The sequence below is a fragment of the Lonchura striata genome, chromosome 10, assembly GCF_050655825.1.
Source record: "Lonchura striata isolate lonStrDom1 chromosome 10, ASM5065582v1, whole genome shotgun sequence".
Classification (NCBI taxonomy): Eukaryota; Metazoa; Chordata; class Aves; order Passeriformes; family Estrildidae; genus Lonchura; species Lonchura striata.
In genome coordinates, this window is record NC_140712.1 from 13,486,818 (window position 1) to 13,512,271 (window position 25,454).

General features: G+C 37.1%; 1 long non-coding RNA gene across 2 annotated transcripts in view; it reads left to right on the forward strand.

Moving 5' to 3' along the window:
• Nucleotides 1-25,454, forward strand: part of LOC110474173 (uncharacterized) — a 352,072-nt gene that overhangs the window by 79,223 nt on the left and 247,395 nt on the right. For both annotated transcript variants that reach the window (XR_014957607.1, XR_002466029.4), the window contains one exon: nucleotides 24,698-24,801. This is a non-coding gene — a long non-coding RNA (uncharacterized LOC110474173). The remainder of the gene's footprint in view (nucleotides 1-24,697; nucleotides 24,802-25,454) is intronic.

The window sequence follows — 25,454 nt, forward strand, 5'->3', positions numbered from 1 at the left end:
GATAGAATAGTACATGGCTCTGATGGACTGCAACTCTGCAACTAGCTGAGCCTCCCACAGAGTGTCACCTACCTTGAGAATATGCCTTTTAAAGGAAAATAGTTTTCTTTTTTCTTCAAGAATTGCAGACTATATAAAAGCAGTTTTGCAAAATTCATACACTGCTGTGGGGGACAAGTCACATGAATGGGTGCTTAGAAAGAAGCACAGATTAAAACATTCAGGATACCATTTCTGTAAACTATAATTTGGAAAGCTGCAAGCTCTGTTCTGTAATCAGTGAAATTATAAGCATGCAATTACTGTTTTCTTTATTAAGCTTATATTTCAAAATAGTGTTGCAAATCATCTTGTCTCCAAATAATATCAACAACTCCTCCAACTCATCAGGACAGTGTTCAAATTCATTTCTGCCAAGGTCCTCTGGCAGGTTTTTCTATGGGAGTAGCCACAGAAAAAGTGGGACACTGCAGAAATTGTATTACAATGTCCAGTGGTTATGAATTTGACCTATCGTGGCAGGATGTGCAGATAAAATTATTCTTCAATTAGGCTGCAGTTATGAATCTTTCCCTGGGTCTGCCTGCAGTGATTAAATATATTTGTTTTCACAGCACAGAGTAGAAAGTGCCTGAATCTGCCATAATCAGTGCCAGTTGTTGTAGCTCAGACCATCTTCAGTGGTGCACTTGGCTGATCATCACTGCTCTCTGCTGCCTCTTCAAACCTGCCTGCAAATCTTTGTGCTTGTGCTCCATAACGAGTTTCCACAAAAGTGATTTAGCAGATGCCGGGACTTTAATCTGTTTGATAAATTGGTTGACCTAACCTGAAGTAAATTAGAAAGTTGTTCTGCTTGCAAATTGAAAGCAAGTTTGAAATAACACTTCTGTTTGCAACCTGAGGGGTTGCATTCCTAAGAAAGATTTTTGTCCTCCAAGAAGTTATGTAGATCAAGCCTTAATACCCAGCACAAAATCTTCCTCAGATTCCCAGAGAAGGTGGCACTGAATAGTACCTTTGTGGGAATTCAGGGCAGATCAGAGGTCTTGTAATCACTGTCATGATAATTCTTTACTATCAGTCGAGAGATAAGGTTTAAGGCACTTCTGGAAATTACTTTTAAGATGTCTTGAGTTGAGCAACTAATAAATGAGACTCTTTAGGTTAATGAATGCTTTTAAATACTCGGGGGTTTGTATCCTCCGGAAAGACTGCAAGGCCTGCCAAGGCTGAGGCTGCTCCAGGATGCCTGGCATACACAGCACATGTAGTATTTCCTAATTATGCACACCAGAACTTGGACTAATGCTGCTTTTACCAAGTGCCTATGTGGTTTGATTTTGTTAGCTGAAGTCTTTTAAGAATGCTATTGAAATCCTGATCTACAGGAGTCAGTGCTTTCAATTTCTTCCGCATACATTAGTCACTAGACTGTTGCTGCAAATTTCCAAAGGACGACTCTTATTCATATGCAAACTAAGTTAGGGGTTGAGGCATGAGAACATACCACTTCTTTTTGCATTGAACTTTCAGGCCTGAGAAATCCTAATGTGCACAAGAATATCTCGGAAGTGTTCCGAGCTGCACCCGCTGGGAGAATTGGTGCTCAGAGATTCATCAGCAATAAACTCTTCTGCCATCACCATTTGCTTTAGAAGACTCATTTTAACAAAAAAAGTGTCAGAGTTCCAAGTGGAGTTAAAATCTAAAGTAAAGTCACATATGTAGTATAATGGTACAGGATTAAGGAGACCTTGAAAAGATTCCAATAGGTTTACTAATTTTATTATCATTCTGCCCTTCAACCCCAAATTATCATTTTCTCTTTAGAGAAATATGCTGCTGTTGTGAAGCAAATGAATATAGGTGTTTGCAGCCCTAGATAATATTTATCAGTTGGTGTACAGTAGGGAGCTTCTGACTTTGAATGGCAGCAGTAACAATACTTGGTATTGCATTGAACTATTTGCTGAAGAACTGTGATGATATAAATGCAGACTTTGAAATAAAGGGAATAAGGAAATGTTGATGTGAATTTACAAAGTGGATGGGTTTGCTGCCCTCCCAAGATTTGTATTGCTGAGTAGGAATGACTTGTTTTAGTGTAATATTCACTTGAAAATATGTGTTTGAGCAAGTTTTGAAATTTTGGATGTATTGAGCAAGTGCTAGGCTCTGTTAGCTTGTTCTCAGTTTTTTAAGGATATATTTATTTCTTTGGAAACTCTGTTTATGTTTAGATGTTGCACTATCATGTTCTACCTGCCACCTGCTGTTACTCTTTTTTACTTAACTTCCCTTGCAATTTGTGGTTGGTGGTTGTGTTTCTAAATAGGTGGGATGATGATCAAAACAAGGCTCCCACAATCATTTAATTCAAATTGTTTGCTTTAGCAATCCCAACAGTCCTGTAGGCTTGAATTTAGGTTTATTTTCAAGAATGCTACATGGCTTTCTAAGGCTTTCTTTTCTAAGCTCTTGATGTTTCATTTCATAAGAACACATTTCTCAAATTCTGAATCTCTCCTTTGAAATAAGTTTCCACTGTTTATTATCTTTCATGAAAAAATTCAGATTATAATATTTATAAATGTACAATCTGGACTCATTAAATTATATCTTTGATAGGTGTCAGAGGCATTTAAAAATATTAGTATGTCACTCAGGGTGGTTGCTTTGTGGTCAAGGCAAACATCTGTGCTTTGATTGTGTGCCTGCAAAATCCTGTTTGTTCTTGAGTCTTGAGGACATTCACAAGAGCAACCAGACATTTTGAATGCTAATGAGATTGTGGCCTTAATTTAATGTCCTTCTCAAGCTCTGTCCTTAAAAATGGTTTTCAGACTTTTTCCTTTGTTCCTTGGTATGGTTGTTTCTGTCCTCTGTGTGTAATATAATCTTTGCCTGCTTTTTTTTCAGAATGGAAATAATTCAAGATTGTTCCATTGTGACCATTTTTAGGTAGGGAGGCAAAAAGAAGGATTTTTTTCTGAACAGGATTAGAAAATGTGCTCAGGTTTGTTGATATTCAATTGTTATTGTAATATGGCTTTTTTAACTCGGTTAAAACCCTTTGAAAAATGAAAATACTCTTCCATAACAGATTTAGTCCTGAGATACCTTAGTTACACAATTTCTTTGTAAGTAAAAATTTATTTTAATTCAGCAGAAAATGGTGACATGAAGAGTGTTTGAAAGCTGAAACCAGACAGGTTGAGGTTGGATGTTAAATATAAAATATATATGGGAGAGGGGGCTACTGGAACATACAACTGAAGCTCTGGGGTGTGGTGGATTCTCCACTGGTGTTTGTGAAGTTAAGATTGAAAATAATGCTTTAATCACATACAAGTTATTTGGCCCAGTGCAGGAATAACTGGCTGAAATGTAATGGTCTGGGAAACACACAAGGTCAATATGATCTTATGGATTTTTCTGGCTTTATATCCTGGAAATGAGAGTTGTAAAAATGTATTACTTCACATTCCTCTATATCAAAATAAGGTAACATTTTATTTTGTGTTTGGTTCAAAGTTGGAGCGGCTTTGCTTTTTTTTCACCCCTCTCCTGCAGGGCCAGTACTGCTCTCAGAATCATATATCTGTAAGATGTGTATTGAGCACAGAAGTAGCCCCAGGCCAGTAGCTTTTGTAATTTCTTCTGGGCCCTGGTGGTCCATACAGGAGGCAGCTGAGACCTTAATAGACTTAACAGGCTTGACCCAAGCATGAAATGTAACTTCTGGCACCAAAGGCTTTATTAACCAGTGGATCATATAGTTAGAAACCTATACAAGCTACCATAAAATACCTGCTGGGATTTATTTCTGTGATTATGTTAGGTGTTGGTTTGAACCAGTAGTCTAGAGAGAAAATTCTTCCTCCATGCTTACCAAATCTTTGAGCAATGAAGTGACCCCTAGTAAAATGGTTTTCAGCCACTTCAAGGTTTTATGTATTGTTTATTGCTACTAACTTTCTCACTTTGAAAGGAATAGACACTGACAAAATAATTGGTAGTAATTGTTGTACTGGTGTCAGTTTTAATAAACCATTCAAGTAGAGAATATTTTACAGATCCAGCCATTTCCTAAGTGTCACCAGATACAAGTTTCACATCCTTCAGCACCTGGATCTTAGAGCTAATACTTCTATTTTTCTTTCATGCTATATTTTTTTTCTTGTTAATAATAGAGCTGTCATTTCTAATAAAATATGAAACAGCCATCCAGGGAAATAACCCTGGTGAGAGATAGAGCAGGCTGAAACACTAGACTGAATGAACACAAATGCTCAATAGCTTGGAATATAATTCTGTCATTAAATGGAACCTGCAGAAGGAGTAGGACTGAATGCACCGGGGTGAAAATGCTTTGCACTTGGGAGGCTCGTTCAGCTCCTCTTGAACTGTTCTGGCCATTGGCATCAAAATAGCCTTCTGAGATTTGAAGGAAGAAGTGCTGTCAAAAATCAGACACAGTTAGACTGACCAAAGGGAGAGCCATAGAAACATGCACCAAAAACGGAGCTCTTTTGTCAGCCTCTCTACCAAAAGATTCACTTTGTCACCCACCTTTTTGAAGAAAAGGATGTCAAGTCCAATTGGAAAGTTTGCACACAAAGGGATCACAGGGAGGTCTCTAGATTCTGTGTTTTCTTTGGTGTTTGTCATTTGGATGCCAGGCAGAGAAAACAGTGCATTAGAGAGGCCCCCATATCCCTCTTCTGCTTTAAATGAATGTTATCTATGTAGGAAAAATATTTTCCATGTGGATCTGAGACCTGTGTTCTCTCTATTTCAGCTCTTTGCTGTAAGGTTTGCTCACTAACTCAAGATATACCCTGTCAGCAACATGGTGAATTGTTTCTCCTCTGTGTGTTTGTTTCCTCTGTTCCAAAAAATGGAAATGAATATATTTCTTTTTTATCTTTGCAAAACACTGTGACAGTTCTGGATGGACAGATCATTAGGAGACTTCAGTATTACTGTTATTGTAAACAATGCTGTTTCTTGGTCCCCAAATATTGAACACAAGTATTTTTTTTTTTTTTTGGGGGGGGGTGTTGAGTGGGAAAGGAAAAGTAAAACTGCCTATTTAAATGATAATTATGCTCTTCTCATCCTCCAAGTAACAGCTAAAATGTCAATGTTTTTCTCATCGAGCAGTCTGGTTGGCTAATGGACGATGTCAATTTGCAGTTAAAGCTATTTCAATGTTGACAATTAAGCATATATGTGGAGCAGGGTAATCAGTAGAATATAGTTTTATCCCCAATGTTAATTATCTAATATTTTCCAGCTTACAATTATGTGAAAATTCCTTAGGCATAAATGGAAATGAACCCATCAGTTACAATTTTTCTCAAGATAATGGCTGACAGAACATTTGCTGCCCCACAAAAAATGGAAGCAAGAGCAAAATTAACAAACCAGTTGTTCAGGGTCTATAATATATAAATGTATTCATATGTTACATGATGTGCATTCTTATTCTCATGGCAGGAAACTTCCAAGTTGGTGACTGGAATTGCTCATAGAAATTTTTCCTTTCAAGAGGTCTCTATATGCATCTATTTCTAAAATTTCTAAAGAAAGTGCTTTTAAAAGGAGCAGAACAAACCCTGATCCTGAATGTAGATTATGAGTGAGAACAAAATTGATCTAAAAGCTATGGTTTACTAAAATAATTATTAGATCTTCACTACACCAGCACCTAGGAGAGTCTGTGCTGCCTTATATAGAAACAAGGCAAGTACTCTCTGGCACATCTCCTGTATATTCCTAAACAACTTGGCCTTTTCATTTCATTTCTCGTCAGCTGAATACTAATCTCAGTTACAATCATTCCAATCAGACACTCTCAAGTGACCTTTAAATGCTTAGGAGAGCAAATGAAGATTATTTGTTAACCTCCATCTTCCAAACTTGAATAAGCATCCTAAGTTACCAGGGAGTGAGAGAGACCATGAATAAGCAACATTTTTTCAGGAAAATGTATGGTGTTAGCTCTACAAGCCCTGCTATAAATTTTTGTTTGGAAGTTTATCTTCAAATGAAAATGGAAGAAACTAAATTATTCTCTTAAAAAAAAAAAAAAGCTGGGATTAGCAATGACTTTTAAAAAGCATTTAAGAAACTGAGGGACAAAAAGCCGAGATCCAAAGGGAGGTGTAGGAGCATAGACACTATATTGCATGATGTAAATATTTGGATTTTAATTTGACCCTATCTCAGCTTCCTAAGTATTTAGGTTTCTTGAGCAAACTGCAAGAAATGGACTTACTCTCAAGAAAAGTCCTAGGCAGTGAGTTCTTTCTGCTCCTGAAACCAATTTTAGGTACCACAGGTACCGGCCTTGCCCTCACTGTGTGATGGTGTAAGTTGTCCATACACTTTTCTGTGTGTAGAACAGAGGTACTGCACCTGCCAGCAGTAACAAAGCAGGTTAAAGCTGCTACCAGCTATTGACTGGCAATGGCAGCTGTTGATGTGGGTCATTATGCCACTCTGCCTGTGATCAAGGCAAGGAATTATATTTGCTCTGTATTGTTTTGTTTTGCTGGCAACTGTGAGAATCTGTTTTTACTTGTAAACTCTGAACAAGGGATGGACAGAAGCAAAATAGCCATTCAGAGATGGTTTGGTTTTTTTAACCTTTCCATCCTCACAGAAAGGACATTAACAATCCTGGTCTCTGGAAGATACTGTGTTATCTTCACTAGAGGAATACTGATATGTACAATGCTCACCAAAGAAATCTCTCTGCCTTAACATGGAAATGAAGCTGATTCTTACAGAGTTTGAAGATGCTAATTTTGGTGGAGATGCTGTCAGTGTGGTACAGGACAGCATGGCCTTGCAGAGCTCTGGTGCTAAGGTTGCTGACACATGAAATGGAGATTTGATGGAAGCATTCCTTGCAGTATCTCAGTGTAAAACTTGATTGTTTTAATTTATTTAATCAAAAATTTTTAATTAAGTTACCATGTGGCCGCACTATGATTGCATATATGGATCTATATGCAACATATTAAAAGCCTTGCAACAAAATCAACAATTCAATATCTTTCTTTTCATAGAGGAATAGTCTTCCAGCTCTTTGCTATTAGACAATTGTATGTAATTGCTTGTCAGTAGGTGACTGCTTAGGAGATGTTTTGCCCTGATTCTAAGGAAAGAAAAAGGAAAAAATTACAGCTTGCATTAAGTATAGAAAATGAGCAAGCCAGCAGAACTCTGCCTTAAAAATGTTAGCAGCTTCCACTAAGTGTGCTGATGGCTACATGGGGCATGTTGAAGATTTAATTATATTGTATTTGTATTTTGTTTATTCTTACAACAAACAGGAATTCTTTCACATAAGTTCTAGATCTTAATAGGCAGGTGTTTCTGTAATGTGTTCTCATTATGCCTGTGTGTTTCACAAGATTATGTTCCATTTTCTCTCTTGTTGAATAAAGATGTATTTTATATATGTGCTGAATAGATTTGTTAGATACTTTTCAGTGTCCACCTAAACGAAATAATTCCAAGAAGGGGCTATTTTGGCCTTTCTTTAACCACAGCCCACATTATAGAAATTTGGTGTAGTTTTTCCAATATTTTTCCTTTTTTTTTCATTTAAAAAACAAAAGCACTTGTAATCTTATTTTTGCTGTAAAGAAGTATTAACAGTTCAGCAGAAATTGAAAATACTTTGAATACTTCTCACTTTTTACTTTCATGTAAATTGACTTATCTTCTGGACACCAAACAGCTTTAATAGGTAATGTAGTTGATGTTCCTGTAAGCATAGGCTTATCCCCACAGAATATATTTTGTATTTCATGCACCCTCCCTTTAAATAACTCAAATGGTGGACATTTCCTTCAGAGACTAATTTACACATCTAACGATTTAGTAAACAAGTCAGCTGTGGCTCACTGACTACTCTGAGTGTTTTTATTTGCACTGTGGTAGTTCATAGGGCTTGTTGTGCTAGCCAGTCTGAAGCCATGTGCCAGAGCTGTCCTTTGTTTCCCTGAGCCAGGAGGGCTGGGAGGCATCAGCTTTGGCCCTGCTGTGAGTTCTGTGCTGGGGGATGAGGCTGGTGGGCACAGGTCTGTCCTGCCATGGTGCTTCTCTGCTCACCTGGTGCTTTCTGCAGGGATGGCTCTGCTGCCCACAGCACCTTTGCAAACAATAAATAATGCTTGGGTAACTCTGCCAATACTGAGCAGTTTTCTGGTTTCACCCACTCTTTTGGATTGCTTCCCCCCACCCAGTATATTGAGTTATCTTTTTCAAGTCTCTCAGGCTTTTTTCTGAAATATTGCTAGGTAACATGCCTGAGTACAAAGTCAAAAATTTTCAAATTTTTAAATAACTCAAAGATAGATTTCCAGCTAATTTATTGCCTCTCTTGCTTTGGCACCTACATGACTAACACGACAGATAGTAGCAATCAAAAAGACTTAAGGAATCTTTTAAAACCAAAAAATAAAGAGAGACATACATTTCACTACATTTGAGCAGCAGCAGGTTCTTTATAGCACCATTTCTAGTATCATATTATATAAATTTAATTATCTTAATACTGAAAGAAACTGATTAAGCTTGGAGGGGCTCTGATTTCCATCAGTATCAGTTATAGAACATAGTGGTTAAATGAAAGTAAATATTATTTTTATTTATAGGTTAGTATGATTTTATGAAGAAAAATACTAAACCATTAGTGCTATAAAATGAACCACAAATTTCAACAGGAATATCAAAGTTCAAATGAATTTAATGCATGTTGATTTGTTTGTAGACAGGTTGATGTTTCTTCTACATAGAGATTTGTCCCTTGAAGTGCAAAATTTTTCAATATGTCAGAATAAATAGGCAGTGAACAAAAGTAGTTTGGGCTGTCTTCTTTGAAAAACAGTTCCTTAATCCCTTTTTTGAGTTTTCAGCTCATGTTTTAGTCAGCAAAACAAACACACTGCTCAATGTTGTAGGCAATGATAACACCAGGGTAAACAGAGGAAATGCTTTTATTAATGTGATCTAAGTATTTAATTGCCTTTCTTGTAGTTTAATCTTATCATTACACATTGAAGCAATGCATATTGTACATTTCTGATCCTCAAAGGACAGCTATTCATATGGCATTGTAGAATAAGACATTATCACCAGAAACCTGACAGGCCTGTAATGTTGCTTGTCAGCTGAGGGGTTAGGAAGTTTGTTATAATTATGAAGGAGAGGTACAAAAGATCATGGTTTGCAAAAGGCAATGCTGAATAGCATTTTATAATTAAAGAGAAGGGGTAAAGTCAAGATGTGCCATGAGTGCTGGGTTCTGGTGAGAAATGAAGTGTCAGAATTCAGTAAGCCCCAAACCAGAGAGTTCAGACTCCAACGGATGCATTTACAATTAGCTTAAAATTAAAGAAACAGAGCTATAAATTATGAGTTATAAAAGGAATCTAAGCTTAATTCACAATTTAGGAGCCATGTTTATGATAAACCAATTATCAAAAGCAATGGTTCTCACGTTCAATTTAAAATCTTTCAAATTACAGTTTCTCAGTCTCTGTTTTTGCATATGTTGAAGAACATCCATCAAACTAAGAAAAGAAGCTTGTTTGGGTTTTTTTGTAATAAAGCACTGGATGTTGTACAGAATTCAGGAAAAAAAAAAAAGACACAGAAATGTGTAGGCTTAAATTTTCACTCTGCCATTGGGCTGTACAGCTCCCCTTGGGATGTGCTGGAATTTAAGCTGCTGAAGCCAAGGAGCCAGGCTGTACTTCTGCACCCCTCTATAAACTCTCCCAAAATGTCCTGTCTCAACATGCATGGCACTTGCTGATGTATTAGGTAACATGCATGCAGTTACATGTGTATGTCCTGAATTCATATGCCAAAATGCAGAAAATAGTTAAATTACTAAATAAAATTTCTCTCACCTCTTCAAAATTTGAAATAAAGTAGAAGTATTAATTTTAAATATTATGAGCATATTTGTTTATAAACACAGTATCTTTGCCAATGCTCTAAGCACCATTTTTCAGTTTGTCTTAGAAATATTGTTCTAGGCAGCTAAAAAAAAATCTAAGAGAATTTAAATTATGTATGTCTTAGCCTCTTCATCCATAATTTTCATGCAAAGGCAAAATTGTATAGCACATTTATTTCAACTTAAATCTGCTATAGGCCAATATCCTAAATTTAGACCACTGACAAAGTCTGCTCTAACTGTGTGTAACTAATTCATTTGACGTAACAGTAAACTTACATTGTCTAAGAACGGGAGCATGTCAGAGAAATTTCTGGAAAGCTTCTGATGTATGACATTAAAGTTCAGAGGGATTCTTGTTTTATCCTTTTACTATTTTTAACAAATAATTGAGAACTGGGATCTTCTTTTCCATTTGAATTTCTAGGGTTTATTGCCTTAAAAAAAATAATTGCAGTGATATCCTTAAATACTGCTCTGTCTCCTCATAGCTGCTGAAGCTGACAATCGATTTGCTTGTGTCCTTTGTAACACCAACAATTTATCAGTATATTTTGGACTATTGCCTAAATTGTGTTCTGCATGATTATTTTTTTCCAGCAGATCTGCAGCTGGACTCTCATTAGCTTTGATAAAAGCAAATAATAGAAAAGAATGTCACTTTAGAACCATTAGGCTCCCCTTTCACTTTCTTAAGGCCAGGAACCTGCCCTGCTTTTTCCTTTTTCAGATTTATGTGAGCATGGCACCCATCGCTTTTAGTGGATCACTTCTGATTTACAGTAATTGAAACCAGGCTTTAGGGTAGAATAATTGACTTGGTAACAATGTAAAACAATAAGCATCTACTCTGATTCCTTCTGTGTAGATTTCTATATGATAAGAGTGAGCACTTGGGAAAGGTGAAGATGGTATTAACATTATTGTGTGTGTTTTTCTGTATGCTTTCTGCTTGGTTTTTGAACTTGAGGGGTCTATTGGGAAATTTAAGAACTCTTATCATTTACTCTAATAATAAATTCGTCAAGACACAGTTCTTGTAATACTTCGTTCTTGGTTTTGATCCAATTATTTTGACATTACTGAAATGAACCTAGAAATGTCTCTCCGCTGGGGAATAGAAAGGCAAAAAGAACAACATAATAAAGATGCCATGAAGAAAGCTGTGTGAAGAGCCAAGTGAGTCAAGAAACAGACAGGTAGCATGGTTCTCATTTCCTGCTGGCCCATCTCAGTATACTTCAACAAGTGAACCGTATTTTACCATCAATGTCTTTCACACAGCTACAGCAGTTTTGCTCTGATCAGTGATCCTTTGCCTTTTACTGAGCTGAGAATAAAGGATTTTGAAAACAGGTTTGGGGAAAGGAAAGCTGTGTATTTCTTCAGGGAAAAATAATCTTAAAAACCACTCTATTTTAGAGGATTATTGGAAAGGTCTGTCTGCTTTTACCTCCATTTTATGCCATTCAATGGAATGTAAAGAAATTATAATGGAATGAGATAGGGATGACAAAAGAGTTGAGGGGAGGTGAGGATGTTTGGTCCCTTCTGAATGTGGGAGTGAAAAGCTTTGTATAACCTTTTGCATGATTAATAGAATTAAATCGTAATAATGCCATTATTACGTACCAGTTCCTTGTAGTCTGTCTCCTATTTTACATCACAGCCTTAGTTCAAATCCTAAATACATTAATTTAACAGACAGATGGCACACAGGGGAATTAGTTTGTGTAACAAAATAATCACCAGTATTTGTTCCATCTTAGCAGAGAACTCTGAAGCTTTTGCTAATGATCTGAACAACTGACTCCATATTTAGATATTTAGATTGTGTTCTAATTTTATTGTGCATGGTCCATTGCAGCTTGGCTTCTTGGAGGAAAGAAAGTCTGCTCTAGCTCATCTGCATTTCCTATCTTAAGATTGTTGCATGATAATGAAAAGCTGATAGTCAGTTATGATATGGCACTGTAAATACATCATGGGCTTTTCTTATGTTAGTGGCAGAATTGCTTGCAGCAGGTCAGTTTTAGATTATTTGCCCTGTGTTTTCAATTGTCTTATATTGGCTTTATTCATTAGTTGTGACAACAGGCCTGGACTGCTTTGGGCACAGCTGCTGTACTGCCAGCATTCCTGGACACATTTTCTTTCTTGATGAGAAATTCTGCTACCACTGAGATTTTCCATGTGACAATATTTGACCAGGATTTCTGAGAATCTCACAGTGTGGTCCATGTATCTGTGGCCATAGTTTAGGTGAAGCCTGGAAGTCTTGGAGTTGTCTGGTTTGTGCTCAGGTGCCTTCTGCTGTCTGTGGAGCACAGCTGGTGTCCTGTGAGCAGGGCTGTGAGCAGCTGCTCTGCTGTGCTGGGGGCTCCATCCGCCTGTACCCGAGCTGGGTGTGCAGGGCAGCTCTGCCACTGCCCAGACTCTGCCTTCTCTGAAATACAGCCCACAGTGCACGAGAAAGAATTTTCCCAGGGCATCTTGACTTATTTTATAAACCACAATTTTAGGTTCTATGTATTTTGAAGTGCACATCTCACTTATAAAAGCTGGTGACTTCCTGGATTCTGTGAATTGTTAATCTGTATGGGAGAAAAGACAACTCTTCTCAGGTTTGCTGTTATAGTGAAATTAAGGTATCTAATAGAATTATTTTTCCTGCAGATAAATGATTGTTTTTAAAAAATCAGCATACTTAGAATTTTTCAAATTAAAAAAAACTTTTGACAAAAACTTAAGATTTCCTACTAGCCTGACTGTACTTCTACAGGTAAGTTGGCCAAGGAAAGGAATATGTTTGAAAAACAACTGTAATTGAAAGGGCAGTACTGTCAGGGGTCTATAGCATGGTGAAAATTACAAAATTAGGAAAAAAAATCTACATCCATGGAGAAAAAGTCTTCCAATTGCAAACCTGTTATGTATAACTCAGTATATCTTGGCACTTTTGCCAAGCTGTTTAGTGGTGTTTTTATGGTTGCTTTTTTTTTTGAACAGTGTTCAAGCTTTGAGCTCTAAAATAGATAAAATTCTTTCTCTCTTCTATTCGTGTCATCTTTGTATCAGGTTAAGGTCACTTCAAAGACAGCCCCAGGGGAGCCCATTGTGGCTCTGTGCTCATAGAGCTGACCTATTGATAAGCAGGGGAGTTTGGTGCTTGGATGTGCCGATCTGTGGTTTGACAAATATTTACTCAGAACTGAGAATCAATACATGAAAACTGAGCTTTCATTTCTTTTGGGATTTCATTCTTGTCTTATTTTGGAAAACTCCATTAAAAGCTTTTCTTCCACAGGATATACTGATGATACAGTTGGATAAGTCAGATCTGAGTGCAGCTAAAAACTATTCTGGAAAAAAATAATTCTGGCTGGCAGCTGAGAATTGTAAGAGTGATAGTGAGATATGGTTGGTGTCACAGCAAACCTACAGATGATCTACAGCAAATGTAAATGAACACGTGGAGGGAGCTGCTGTTTCATCATGTGCCTGTGGTGAGAGGTGCCCTTCCCTGTGCAGCACTGTGTGGGGTGTGGAGAGCAGGAATCCCTGCCTGGATAGGAGTCATCTCAGATGATTTCAGATGGAACAAGACCTTTGCATTACTTACCCAAAAAAGGGTAGGTCCCCATGGCCCTGCAGCTGGGACCCTGAACACTGCTGGGCATGTCCCTGTGCTGCATCAGTGGCTGAGTGAGTGCAGTTATTTATTATAGGCTTGGCAAAGCAGTTTAATTCCATATAACTTTCTATTGATATTACTAATTTAACAACTGTTCTTATTATTTTTCAAATTAAGTACAAATAAAGAGGATTAACTTGTTGAAGATTAATTTATTGATGGTTTGTGTGAACCATCTATCAAAGTGGTTCTATCAAATCTGTGTAATTTCATAGATAACATCTGACCCAAGATGTGCAAATATTATGAAACTGGAGGCTTTTTTGTATTCTGCTTTACACTCTCAATCATGTTCTTCCTCTCTGTTATACTTGAAAAAATGACGATGTATAGAATCAGAAAGATTAAGTATATTTCCTGACAGGTGCACAATTATTTTATGCAGGATAGTTTTGTGTGTGTGCATGTGTGGTGTAACTTTTTTCTCACTGGAGTAATTGCAGACAACAATGGAGTCTATAAATTATTCCAAAGCCAAATTCTGTTGTAAACAAGCTCATAGGAAGTCAGGAGCTTCTTAGATTATTTCTGTCCTTAGATGTTTAGCATAATGACTTGTTTCCAATGAACCATTACTTGTGCCTCTGGAGTTCCCATAGAGGAAATTAAGCATTAAATTTTAAGTGTTATTTTTTCTATTTTCCACCTGCCATCCTAATTGCTATTTTCAAAGCTTGCTTCCAGTGACAATGGAAATGTAGATTAAAATAGAAAACTAGTTAAAATTAGTAAAACTAAGGGTCATAACACCGAGCACGAGTGGTTGGAACTGAAGCAGTTATGGCTGAACCACAGTGCCCATGGCAGGGCAGGGCTGTAGTTTGACAGCCTGTTGCTTGAATATGCATTATGTTTTCCCTGGTATATGGGTCAATTAGGATTTGGATTATCTTTTTCACTTACCTGGATATTCTTCAGGTTACACAATTCTGTATAAATTATTTCCGTTTTTCTTTGTTTCTTGTAATACTTTGGAGCCCTAACTGCTATATCAATGTTTTACTCCCTGAGCCGTGTGTACTATAATTGGTAATGGTTGAGTTTGTCAGTTCTCATGATCTTTTACAAAGAGAATTGTGAATTTTTGTGCTGTATATTTTAAGCAAGACACAGATTTATTAGGGTACTTTGTTTTGATTGGGTCTGGAGGATGGGCAAGATGAAGCAGAGATAAGCAGTTCAGGTTCTGCTGTCTGCTGTTGGATTCTGTCCTATAAAAATGTATTTTGGTGGAAAGCACACTCCTAATCAGTCATTCCATGTGCAACAGTGAGCAGAACACCAGAAATCCTCCTGTTTATCTTACTTCAGATCCATGGGGTGCTTTTAGATGATGGGTGATCTTCAGAACAGCTCTGTAAAACAGAAAATCTCAGGTACCATTAGTCAAAAGTCAGGTGGAAACTGGGGCCCTGGGGCATCTGGCGCTGCAGCTGGGAATTCCATTTAAAGCAGGTTGTGCCTGTGGAGTTTTGCTTTCTGTGAAGTTAGGTGGACCTTTTCCTCTTCAAGGAAGTAGTGATTTTCCATGGATTTTGATTGGTCTCTTGAGACCTCGATGCATTGCAAAAAAGAAAAGCCGGAAAAGTTCAATAAAATAATAGGAAACAAATAATCCAAATTTTCTCCTGTAAATTCTGAGGATGGAATATGTTTGAGGCCACTCAGAGATGTATAGAAAAGAAGTGTCCTTTAAAATCCAGTTTTTAAGTAATCACTTTTTCCCCCCTTTCCAATAAATCAGCATTATTCCAGCAATCTCTGTGCTCCAGGCAGTAGCATGTAATCTGTCTTTCCAGACACATCTCTCAGTTCCCATCCAAGCTTCCCCTGCTGGAGACTGGGCCACTTGTCTTTAGTGAATGGAGAAATGCTCCAGGGAAAGGGACAGGGACCCACCCTGTGTGCCCAGGGCACTCTGAGACTGCTTGAGATACTCTTAAACCTTAATAGAGTCAGGGCTCCCTTCTGAGGCTTTCTTTGTTTCTTCCTCTATTAGGTACTGCAGAGGTAATTGAACAACAGTAAATTCATCTGAATATATTCTGGAATTGGTTGGCCTGTTTATAAAATGATTATGCCCATTCTCTGTCCTGTGCCTACATTTCTGGGGGACTTGGCAAACCTGCAGTTGAAGTGAACTACTGTAGGTGTTAATTTTAATATGCATGTCATGTTTGAAAGTGTCAGCAGAAAAGCCTGAATGATACTTGTTGCGTTGAAATCTGAAGTACATAATTGCTCCAGCTGACATGTATGAATGCACTTTCATTATCGTGTCAAGAGGACACTTTGTGCTTGCAAATGAACAATGTTTGGGGTTGGCAATAAAACGGGAAGCACTTGCTTAAATAAAGTTTATTACAGCTTTTAAGAAAAATGTAATTATGAAGTGTTCATACTGAATTAGAAAACTGGTTTTGAAGTGTTAACTTTAATATGAAATGGAGTTATGGATTAAAGGGGAAGAGTGCACAGTGCTGAGGGTTACTAAAGTGAGCCCAATATAAATGTGAAATGATGCTATTTGATTTGCATGGCCACACAATATTCAGTGGGTATGTGAGCTGGTTTTACAAAATAGTGACTGACAGACAACCTCCCCCACTTTCTTAATTCAGTTTGCTTAATTTAGTGACCGCATGTGGAAAATACACATGTAAATGCAGAGATTCAATATGAGAAATCAAGGTAAAGGGTCTAGTGTTTCATTAAAACTAACCAGTACCATTAACCTTTACCTGCAGAAAAGATTCTCTGTTTAAGAACTAAAACGACCCAAGAACAACCAAAGAGCAAACCAAAACAAAAAAAAAAAAATAAAAAAATCATAAATCACCAAAACCATGTTTATTGGCTAAGAATGAAAATCAGTAAAATGAAAAGTTTCATTCACTATGCAAACACCACCTTATCTTACAGGGAAGCTCAGCAGGGATGGTGGGACAAGGAATGTTATGTTGGGATACTCATTAGAAATTATTTGGAAACTCCTTATGTTCACTAGTACTGTTGGACCTCTGGCCTGTTGTGTGGTTCTGTAGATATGACACATTACTAAATATGGATTTCTATGTCTAGTATAATAATAATTTTAAAAAATTATTTGGATTCTAAGCACAGCTTTCCAGCTTGTGCAAGGAAAACTCATCCAAAACTGCTGTAAATTGCAAGGCATCTGAGGTGGTACTCAAATTTATTAGTTGCTGGCTACCAGCCACTTGCCTGGTATGTTTATTATGCAGAACATGTAAGTTAGGTATGATTCTGACCTGTGTGTTGCTCTGGCTTTAAATCAAGAACTGTTGAATTATGGGTTGTAATCTCTGGAGAGGCACTGGATGAGTCCCCTGTCTAATCTGAAGTGTCACCCTGCTGTGAGTTGGGCAGTGCAGGGAAATGTAGGATGTGCAGCAAGTAGGAGAGGTTGTGGAGGATGTAGTCTCAGATGATGGTGAACATTATCAGCAGCTGGAGATGCATCCATCCAGGGGCTGGAGGCTGAGTTTAGGCTGGGAAGCTGCAAAATTTATTGATTCCTCACCTGCATAAGACAGTGTCTGCCTGCAAGGTTGTGATGCAGCCTCTGCTATCCTCTGAAAGCTGAAGCCCTGAGAGAGTGTGATGGAAGTGGTGTTGTTCCCTGGGATAATTCCTCCTTGTGTGTACTTTTGCACACCCCTGTACTGCAGGAGAGAATCTGACTCACATGGCAATCAGGAGCTCACAGGAACTTGTTAACATCTTTTGTGGTTATTTAGTATTTCAAGTGGTCTGTAAGGATAAGCTATTACTCTTAAGGAAATATTTTTAACCTAAGTTTCCCAATTCCATGTTTTCCTTTGTTCTTTAGGAGATCTTTCAGAAACTCCATCTGTGCTACTGTGTTTAAAAGAACATTCATTGTCCCAGCAGTGAGGGAGAATTTTGCAGAAAGGAAATAATAATTGAAGTCATATGAAAGCTTTGCTGTCCATCAACAAAGAGTCCAGATGTGTTTCCCTGCAGCTCCTGTTTTGTTTGCCTTTAAAAATAGTGTGACTTTAGATGCATTTCTGCTGTATTTTTTTTTATCTCTCTCTTTTTATTTCTAAGGAAAAAAAAATAAAGCCACTTTAAGTCTATCCTCCTTTTGGACAGGAACTTCTCAATGAAATCTTGTGTGCTCCCCAGCTTCCCTCTAATGTTCTTTCTCTAAAGATTTTGATAATCTCTTGGAGGGCTAGAGATGCTCATATAAGTCTGTTCTGGCTTATGCCTGCAAAGTGGCACTTGTAGCATAAGTGCTGTCATTCAGTGAAGATGCTCGTAAGAGAAGATTGCTTGTGATGTCCCTGGAAGTGTGTATCTTCCAATAGCTTCAAACTTGTTGGGCTCTGAGGGGTTGTAGAAAGGTGACGTGCTGCTTGTAGCTGTCTGTGATCACCCTCCAGTTTTCAAGCTGTTAAACTAACAATGAAAAATTCAGATTCCTGTCTATTTGTCTGCTGTTTATTTCTGGAATGCCAAAGCATTACTCTCTAGTGAGAACTGATTGTTGTACATCAGGGAAAAAATTGTTGAAAATGACTTAAAAATTATTATTTTTGTTTTGTTTTGTTTTTCTTTTGTATTTAATTATGTGTGCAACCAAAGAAAGTCAATCCTCTCATACAGCCAGTTTTATTTCCCTGGTTGAATCAAGTAGTAACTTCAGAGATGGAAAATACAATAATCCCCTTAATAGAATTTGATGTTTATTGCTAAACATGTAATATTTTCCAAGACTGTGTATTGTGTAACTTAGACTGGTTGAAGCACAGTTGTGTAGCACTAGAGCTCTCTCTCCATCCTTAACTTGCAGGGTGTATGTGCAGTGCCTTGTCCCTGACATCTGAGATGCTATTTAAAATCTGGGGTTTAAACATAGTGATGAGAAGTAAAGATGGAACTGCACTTAGTTCCCAGTACTATTGGTATTTTTAGATTAGATATCACTTCTTTAAACTACTGGGGTTTGTGTGCATTACAAACTATTCCATGTTAATTTAAATCAAAATAACAGACAGTAGAATGGGTCTATATTGATGCAACAATAGCAGGTGTGCTATTGTAAGACCAAGGAATTGGTAAAAAAAATCTATTGACCTTCTAATGTTCCTCCAAAGAAAAGCTGCCCCCACCAAGATACTGCACTGCTGTTTACAGGAAAGAATGGAAACTACTTGGAAATATAATAGTTATGGAGAAAGAGTGGCTGCAACACTAGGTATTAGCTTAATGCTTGTTTGTGTGCTTAATTATTTCATTATTAGCCCCTACTGTGCACTTGAAAGAGTGAGACATTCATGGATAGAAGCTTTCACTTCCCACTAATGAAGAAAGATTATTTGTTTGCAAAATCTTGTCAGTTTTCTATACATAGTCTTGTACAGAAGAGGAAAGATCTCACATGCAATTCTTCATTAGCAGAAGAGGGGAGTGAGAGGGGAAATGAGTATTTTGCTTTGGGAGAAGAAACTGGGAGGACAAAATCTCTAGATGTGTATACAATCTGTTTTAGTTGCAAGAACACAATAGGAAAGCCTGACCAAACCGTGAGCATAACTAAATTTTAGCTGGTATGCTGTATGGATTTATTTACAAATTGATCAGGGGCTTGCAACTGATCCAGAGTGGCTCAATTCTTTATTATTTTAAAGGGTTTTTTAGCTTGTTTTAATAAATTCTGTCCTGGCAAAAGCAGATCTGAAAATGTCAGTCATAACACAGCTTTTTGCAAAAAAGCAAAAGCACATCTCTACGGAAAAGATGATTTAAAAAGATTAAAATGGAATGAGTTATTTCCAAACAAGATTGTTTTGAGCAGGGAGCCAGGTAATTGCTATAGTTTCTTCCAAATTCCAAACAGAATGAGAGCACCACTGTTTCATAGCTGTGGTGTCAGTCCTGGTCATTTTACCCTCAGCAGCTTGTGTCCAGTACCAATGCACAGTTTGTGAAAAAGGGGATCTCTTGCTTTCTGCAATGGGTGGCAGGTGTAGAATAATTATTTTCCTGTGTATTTTATTGTTTGGGGGAGGAGAGTTAATTTTGGAGATTTTTTTTGTTTTCCTAATTTTTAAAAATTATTATTACTCAGGTGTTTTGATTAGTTTTATTTGGCTGCAAATGAAAGAACTAAAACATGCCAGATTTCTATTCCATCAAGAATATAAAACCATATAGATATCAGTTTAGCTTTTCACTACCACCTCCTCCCTCTTCCCCATTCAGAAGGCTTCTTATTTTAAAAGTGTCAAATATTAGAAGATAATGATGATAAATTCTGAACTGACAAAACAAACGGAAGAAATACTTTAATTCCATATATAGATTCTAATGTTCTTTTGGTCAGATTTTTCATAGTTTATCCATAACCCCAGTTTAGCCTTGACCATTAATTCTGATATTGCACCACAGGATGATGTCAGCATCAATGAAACATGATAGTAGTGGTCAGTGAAATTGATCTTTTGAATCTGGACAGAGCAAAGGAACAATGTGGGATGTGCTATAGTTATTGAGGTGGTCAGAGAAAAAGAAGTTGAGTAAGAGGTATTAGAGTGTGCTTCAGTAACTGAGCCAAAAAAAAAAAGAAAAAAGAGAAAAAGAGGAAAGTAATAGTTTCCAGATGTCAGAACTGCAGGAAAAGGGAAGCCAAAATAAAGCAGCTCTGCATGTTTGGGGAATGGAGGTAAACAGGGATTTTTCAGTATCAATTTTGGTGTATAAGAAGTTACCAGCTATGAGGCTGATGCAAGCAGGTGATATTAAAGACTGAATGGGACAGGTGCAATGTAGAAAAGTGTATTATTAACTTAAAACAGTCACTGCACATTAAACCAATTACTGGTGACTGCTGGGCAAATTTCCTCTGTTCTGTGCTGTCTGTCTAAAGCTGATCCAGATTGTTGTTAAAGTGCACTTGCCTCCTTTGACTTATCATCATATTGGCTTAATAAGTGTTGTAAAGTGACATAAGTGACAGCACTACCAAATTAGGGAGTTTTCTGTTTTAAAATACACACCTGATATACAAAGAAAGTATGACAAATGCTAGGCCCCCTTCTGATTGGGATTTTTGGGACAAAACATGCTTTTTGTGTCATACACCAATTGATCTAAGTAAAACAAATTTTTTAAAAGTGTATGAGAGGTATTGAAATTCTGTCTCAATGCTGATTGCTTTCTGTCAGAAATCTGCATGGTTTTCTCAAGGCTTTATGTAGGGCCAAAAATGGGAATGTTCTTTGTCAATGGGATGGAAACCATTAACGGGACAAAAAAGAAAAATTCAAGTAACTCTAGTGTTTATGAAATGAGAAGAATTACAGTTTCTGAAAAAATAATTTCATATTCAACTAGCATACAATCAAATTCCAAGAGTTGAATAATACTGTGGTTCAGAAAACAGTAGGTCATGTTTTTGATCTTTTGTTTACTTATATGCAGAAAAGATGCCCTCTGACTTCAAAACTCCTTATTGCTTTCCTAACATTGTTTCATGTGACATTTGAGCTGCTTACCTTTTCTTTGCTGACCTAGTTAAAATGATGAGTTAAATTTGGTATATTGTGGGTTTTATTTCTAATTAGCTATGATGTAATCACTCCTTGAACAAATCTCATCAATTGACTTGGGACTGAATTGCATTTAGCTTGAACAAACAGAGAATAAATCTATCTCTGATTTCATTCATTCATTTTGATCATTCCACATACCTGAACTCAGTGCCAGTTTCTCCTATTGAAGTATTCTTTAATTTCTGAGTGAGAGGCTGCTCAGCTCAAGTGTGATGGAAAATAAGGCAATGAAGTCTGGAATAGACACGGGTGGGAATTCTAAACTTGTTCACCACTGGAGTTTCTGGGTTAGAAAAACATTTGAGCTTAGTTGAGCCATTTCTGTCCCCCAGCCCCATGTGTGGAGATCCCAGACTGTCACTTCAGTGTCTCCTCAAGGTACCGCTGGGAACAAAGCCTCTGGCACTTTGCATGAGTGTCAGCCTGATGTGTCAGAGTGCAGTGGGAGATTTCTTCAGCCCTTTAAGGAAAAGTCTTTCATTTCCAGTGTCCCTTACCTAGCCAATGAGTATCCTTGCTGGGCAGTCAGATCCAGGCAGTTTGTAAGCACAGCAGGGCTTCTAACTGAGCACCAAACCCAAAGGAAGAACATCAGGACCTTGGCTCAGCCAGGGCTGCTCAGCAGCGACCAAGGCACAGCCCTGTTAATGTTTGAGTTGTGTTGTTGGCTCTGCTCAGCACTGTGGAAGTACTGTCCCACTGTCCCACTGCATGTATTTGTCTTAAGAGCACTTAGAAATTCTAACTGTACAATGATGTGTATCTGTTCTAGGGATTTAGTGTGTGAGACTGCTTTGTCCTCACCAAATGAATGAACAATTATGGTCTCCAGGTCTCCAAAGATGATTTAGAGAGAGATACAATATTAGATGAGATTGAAAATAATATACTGGTAGTGAAGAATATTGAATTACTCAGGTTGAATCCTGGAGTGTATTCCTGCATTTCTGCATAATGATTTTGGCCATTATAATGAAATAGTATATTAAGGGAATAAAAGATTGTCAATAAGGTATTTAAGCTTCCAGTAGTAAATGTAAAATACTTACATTTTACCATTTAATACCAACTAGGATGCTTCACCTTATCAAACTGCAATAGATTAGGAGAAAAACTGTTCCTTTAGTGTTGTATATCAGCCCTAGGGTGAAGGTAGGGTTAAATTTCACTGTCTAATGCACATTTGTTCTCATCGTAAAGCTAATCTTGTAATTTCTCACAAGACTGGCAATCTTGGGAGAAATGAGCTAGTACTGAGGTTAAATTACCTCTTACCCTAAAGGAGGCAAAGGATATTCTTGGATGAATGGCTCAGCATGATACACATTATAGATAACTAAGGTGTTGCATAATGCAAGTCTTGGCTTTTGGCTGTGGAAAGAGCTTTAGGCCTGTTTCTAGTAGCATATCTGTCTGGAAAATAATTCAAGGCTTTTTGGAATAATTCAGTTTTACTGAAAGTCTTTAAAATTGTACTATCTCATTTTATATTGTCTGTTGACTACTGATCTCAGAGTTTTCAGTATTGGCTGGAGCTATTAATGTAGTCACTTGCTAGCAAAAAAAATGTATAGTGCTGACTTTTTTGATGAAGTGTGCAGGATACTGGAATTTAAGTAGTGTGGGTTTTTTAAAGTGGTAAAACACCTTTTTCTCAGCATAGCTATGGAGCTAAAATTTTTTAAGACTTTATTTCAATGCTTACAGATTTAAAGACAAGAAAATGTCATGCTTTCAGCACTTTAATATTAATTATTGAAATGAATGAATCTAAGAAGAGGTAGATAGAACTCACACATTTGCTCAAAACAGATTTTGCAATCTGTTTTTGATTGTTTCCTGACAGCACTGATTCTTCTTTTCTGAAACAGACTAAATTATAATAAAATATACAGCCATAGAAGGAGTTGAAAAATAATTCTGGAATGACTTATTTAATGGTGGTTACACAATTAGTTTTATCTAATAATAAATTATTTTTCATAGTTTTCACTCATTCCTCATGAGAGTAACAAGAAATGGCAAGCTCAGCAGAAAGTAGGGACATTATAATTTATGAGTGGTTATTAAAAGCATCAAGAAAGGGGTGTATTTAGAGGAAAAGTCTGGATTGAAAGAAATTAAAGTGGCTCTAAAGATTATTAATATAACATAACTGTGCCTCATAGTTCAAATAGTTGAGTGTTTCTTGAGTGTGCAATATCCCTTCATTTGCCAGTAGTGCAGCGTTAAGGGGACAGATTCACTTTACTCTTTGATATATCTGTGTACTAATTCAACAGAATTTTTTAGAACATTTTTTGGCACTCAAAATGGCAGAGAATTTAATAGAGAGGCAAGACGAATGCAATATGTAACCAGTGAAATTATAACTTTATAAAATGTGCTGTAACTGATAACAAGGTCTTATGTTGTTGGCAATCACAGATATGAACAACTTCTGTAGGAATGTATAGAAGATTTCAAGAAAAATAATGGTTTGTGGGATCAGGTAAATAAAAGAGCTGGGATATAGTCATAAAATACCATTAACTGTAAGGAACGCACAAGGATCATCAAAACTTTGAATCACTTGAGTTTGATTTTAATCTCTTGTTTAATTCTGAATCCCTTTTTGCCCATTCCTATCTACAGATCTATATTAACATTGACACTGACCTATGGCTTTATGTTGATATGAGACTTGGATGCTTCTTGAGAATTCATAGAAAAAAACAAATCCATTTCAGCATGTAGTATTGAGACGAATTTTGTGACTAGTAACAGACCATATAAAATTTAGAACTGTTTTTTTTTAATTAAGAAAAAAATAATGACAATGTTACTGAAATGGCAGCAAATTTAGTGAAGAAGCTAAATAGATATTTGTGTGTGTATAGTTACCCAGAAAAGAAGACAGAATAACTTATTTTACACAAGAGAAAAGCTGTGAATATGCATCTTTGGCAGTAGGAAAAAATGCCTTTAAGAGAAGAATAGCCATTCAGCATATGAGGAAGGTGGTAAAATCCAAAGAGAGAGGAAGGGGAAGAATGCAGGTTTCTGCCCTAAATCCCTCAGTGACCCCCATTCCCACTGAAGGAGGGAGAAAGGAGGGGGTGAAAGGAAGGTGAGGGTCACCCCCAAGTGCATGATTTCCTTGTTTGTACCTCCTGAATGAAAGTGACAGCCTTTCCTCTGTGATTTATTTTGTAATCATCTGCTTCTTAAGAGTAACTGCTAACAATAGTCAATATTAGCACGAATTCCATTGCAAGTAACAAAATATCATTTACATTCTGAGATAGAATCATTAGAACCTGATTTTCCAATAGTATTCTGAGACTGAAATAGACTAAGATTTGTACTTGCAGTCCTTTTTGATTGTATTTTTTAATATTTTATTTTAATCTGTGCTCTTTCTTCCTGTAGAGGGAGAGGTTGGCTTGTGTCATCTGTTACATGAGTAAAACTATGAATTTCAAACATCACTTCCAGCATCTGGGCTTTGTGCAGATGTGTGACATCTGAGCCAGGTAAAGAATACATTTAAATTACTTTCTTAATTGCTTTATTTAAGTGCCAAAAGTTATTAATAGAAGTGGCTTAAGAATGAATTTTTGATAATATTTGGACAAAGAAAAATAGATATGGTTGGATGGTGTTAAAAAGGTAGTAATAAAAATGATCATAAATCTGGAAAGTTCAAGAAATTATTGTCCTCAAGAATAAGAGGTTTTATGGAGATGCTGGCATCATTATTCTTATTCTGAGAGTTGTATTTGTGTCATTATGTGCTCTTAATATGAGTAAGTGAAAACTCTTTCAGTAGTGTCTCCACCCGTGCTGTGTCTTTACCTGAAGAAATGTGTATGTGAACAAGCCACATTACCAAACTAGGAGTCACTTTCATACTATTCCCACTTTTTCTCATCCAGTTTTTGATAACTTCAGGGGTGTTTCTGATTTCTGCCACCTGCAGCAGCAGCACTGGCAGCACAGGGGAATGCCAGGGACCCCTCATCACAATGTTCATGTCTTCAGACAGGGGAAGGACCATTAAAGTTAAAACTCCTCCACACCCGCTTCAGATGTGTCACCTCTTGAACTGCCTGATATGGTGATTGCATGGGCAATTCAAAAATAGCTGCCCTACCCTGCAACCCCATTTCCAAAGGAGGCATGTTTT